The sequence below is a fragment of the Bidens hawaiensis genome, unplaced genomic scaffold (assembly GCF_021521415.1).
Source record: "Bidens hawaiensis isolate Kalapana, Puna unplaced genomic scaffold, B.hawaiensis_p1.1 tig00018670_1, whole genome shotgun sequence".
In the NCBI taxonomy this organism is placed as follows: Eukaryota; Viridiplantae; Streptophyta; class Magnoliopsida; order Asterales; family Asteraceae; genus Bidens; species Bidens hawaiensis.
This window is the reverse complement of record NW_027492831.1, coordinates 78,981-82,052: the sequence shown is the minus strand read 5'-3', so window position 1 is coordinate 82,052 and position 3,072 is coordinate 78,981. Positions and strand designations below refer to the sequence as shown.

General features: G+C 37.6%; 1 pseudogene; it reads left to right on the top strand.

The window, feature by feature from the left end:
• The first annotated feature begins 989 nt into the window (after positions 1-989).
• On the top strand, positions 990-2,463 carry LOC143556717 (putative galacturonosyltransferase-like 9 pseudogene; annotated as a pseudogene).
• Positions 2,464-3,072: the final 609 nt, after the last annotated feature.

Genomic DNA, 3,072 nt, shown 5'->3' with positions numbered 1-3,072 from the left:
CTCTTGTCTTCAGTTTTGATTTTTTTAACTTTTACACTGTGTTCCAGAGTTCAACTTAAGGATAGAAAGGAATGGAAAGGGGGAGAAAGAAAGAGAGACCGGTATTCTTGAGATTTTTTTAGGAAAAGAAATGGAAGAAAGTAGATTATAGTGTGTTCTAGAGTTTCATTAAAGGGGAGAAAGGAAAGAAAATGAGTGAAATATAGAGAGAAAGAAGAGTATATTGTTTCTTTCCAAAATAGAAGGAACAAGATGGAAAAGAAGGTAAAAGAAAATGAATGGTAAGAATGGAAAGGAATGGAAATGGTTTCTTTTCCTTTTCGTTCTTTCGTTAAGTAAACTCGGGAACATAGCGTTAAATTAGTGTTTGGTGCGGCTTCAATCCAATACTCACCCTATAGAGCCATCAATGGAAGGTTTGTTTATCACTTTGTTATACTCAAAATATTTAATGACAAATTTATTTTTAATTCAAAGGACTTGAACACAAAATCATTAGATATTTAGAACAATTATAATCCATTCTTTATTTATATCTATATAATTATATTAAAAATTATATTTTTTTTATTAGATTTAAATAATATTTTTGTATCTTTATAACTTATCTCTTTTTTACTAATAAGCATTTTCAAAAAAACATTAAAAAGTTATATGGTGTGAGCATTGTAGCATCAACCAGTTATAACCATTCCAATTTACAAAATTTATTTAAACAATTAAAGTTAAAAATTATTTTTTATTAAATAAAATAAATGATATTGACTTAGAAAATATACCGTCCATAAATAGACATGTTTACGTAGTAACTAAATCTCACATTCACACAAAACCACACCCCCAATATATTTTCCTTCAATTCCCATCAAAACATAATTAAAAACATTAATAATTTTGTAATTTTATTGACAAATAAATACGGAATTATATTATATTTACCATTTACATCGAAATCTGGCATTATTTATAGAAAGGCAGTCGTGATTGAGTGATAAATACAGTCTTAAATCTCATATCCCCACACCTACCCATTTCACCTCCACAAACACACACTTAAATCTCTGACTGTAAATCGTGTGCTTGATTCATCTTCATTTTCATCTTCATCTCACTAATGAAGTAACACCCCCGCTTCTTCAATCGGATATGGGTCGGTTTCAAATCTCTAATCGATCCTTAAACGACCCCATTGCCCTCGTTTCGTCATTATTAATATTATTATTATTATCATTGCCATCATCATGCTTCGGGATTCGTTACTTTCCGGCCACCGGAGTATCCAGATCCGACGTCTTATTCGGGTACACCGAGGCCCCGGAGTATCGAAACGGCGTCGGATGCTCGCGCGATGACGTCATCCACGTCGCAATGACGATTGATCTGGAGTACCTACGTGGGTCCATCGCCGCCGTCCACTCCACGCTCCGCCACGCGTCGTGCCCGGAGAACGTGTTCTTTCATTTCATCGCCGCCGAGTTCGACCCGGCGAGTCCACGCGAGTTGACTCAGCTGGTCCGATCCACATTCCCGTCCTTGAGCTTTAAAGTGTACATCTTTCGTGAAGACACGGTGATAAATCTGATATCGTCTTCGATTCGGGTCGCACTCGAGAACCCGTTAAACTACGCCCGAAATTATTTAGGCGATATTCTCGACCCGAATGTCAACCGGGTCATATACCTGGACTCTGACGTCATCGTTTCGGACGACATTCATAAGCTGTGGAATATCACGTTAAAAAACAACCGGATTATCGGAGCTCCGGAGTATTGCCATACGAATTTTACCAAATACTTTACGGATGCGTTCTGGTCCGACCCGGTTATGTCACGGGTTTTTAATTTTAAAACCCGACGCCCGTGTTACTTCAACACGGGCGTGATGGTCATGGACATGACCAAATGGAGATCCGGAAACTACAGGAAACGGATCGAGAACTGGATGGAGGTCCAGAGGACGAAACGGATCTACGAGTTGGGTTCGTTGCCGCCGTTTTTGTTGGTTTTCGGGGGGAATATCGAGCCGATTGATCATAGGTGGAACCAGCACGGGCTCGGTGGGAACAATGTGAAGGGGAGTTGTCGGTCGTTGCACGCGGGTCCGGTTAGTTTGTTGCATTGGAGCGGGAAGGGGAAGCCGTGGGTGCGGCTAGATGAGAAGCGGGCCTGCCCGTTGGATAGTTTGTGGGAGCCGTACGATCTTTTTAGATATGGTAGGGGAGGGTATCGTCCAGCCGTTGGATCGTTGAATGGGGATGGATATTCCAGTTATTTTATTTAATTTAATTTGGTTAAATTAAATAAAGTTTTTTTTTTTTTTTTTTTATGGTTTCTAGGGGGTATTGTGATTCTTTTGACAGCTGTGTACAGATGATGATATTGTAGGAGCTTTTGTTTGATTGGTTTGAATTGAATGGATGGGACATGGGTACATGAGCTTTTTGGTTGTATATCACAACGAATGTTTTTGACATATATTTTTCTTTTCATTTTTATTTTTTTCATTTTTACATACATCTCTTGATTCGAGTTTAAAGAAAAAAAGCCTAGTAAAATCAATTAATTGCAGCCTTCCATCTTAGGCTAGGTTATGAACCAATGCAGATTAGTGTGGTCCGGTGTAGTCTTTAACTTGTAGATGCTGCAAGTTATAGATTCAATTGAATTCCCAAATGCGGCGTCCAGTTTGGGCTAGTTTATTTAGATAATAGGTTTACTTAGAGCCGTGGTGTAGGAATAAGATAATAGGTTTACTTAGAGCCGTGGTGTAGGAATAAGAATTCACAAGCATTTAAATATCTATAAGAGTCCTGCAAGTTAGATTATATTGAGAAAAGAACGAAGGTACATACTTATACTAGGTTAGTTACCCGTGTAACACACGGATAGTTTCTTGAGTGACCATATTTTTCGGTGTAAGTATAACTCGCTTACTAAAAAAACTGTATTTTTAAAGTCTTCAATAATAGAAGAATATACAAAGTCAGTTTATCATATGATTAATAGTGTGCTAATGTCTAGTATATATGTATTCCAAAGATAAGTGATTTTAGAGCATTCACATCTCATTCCC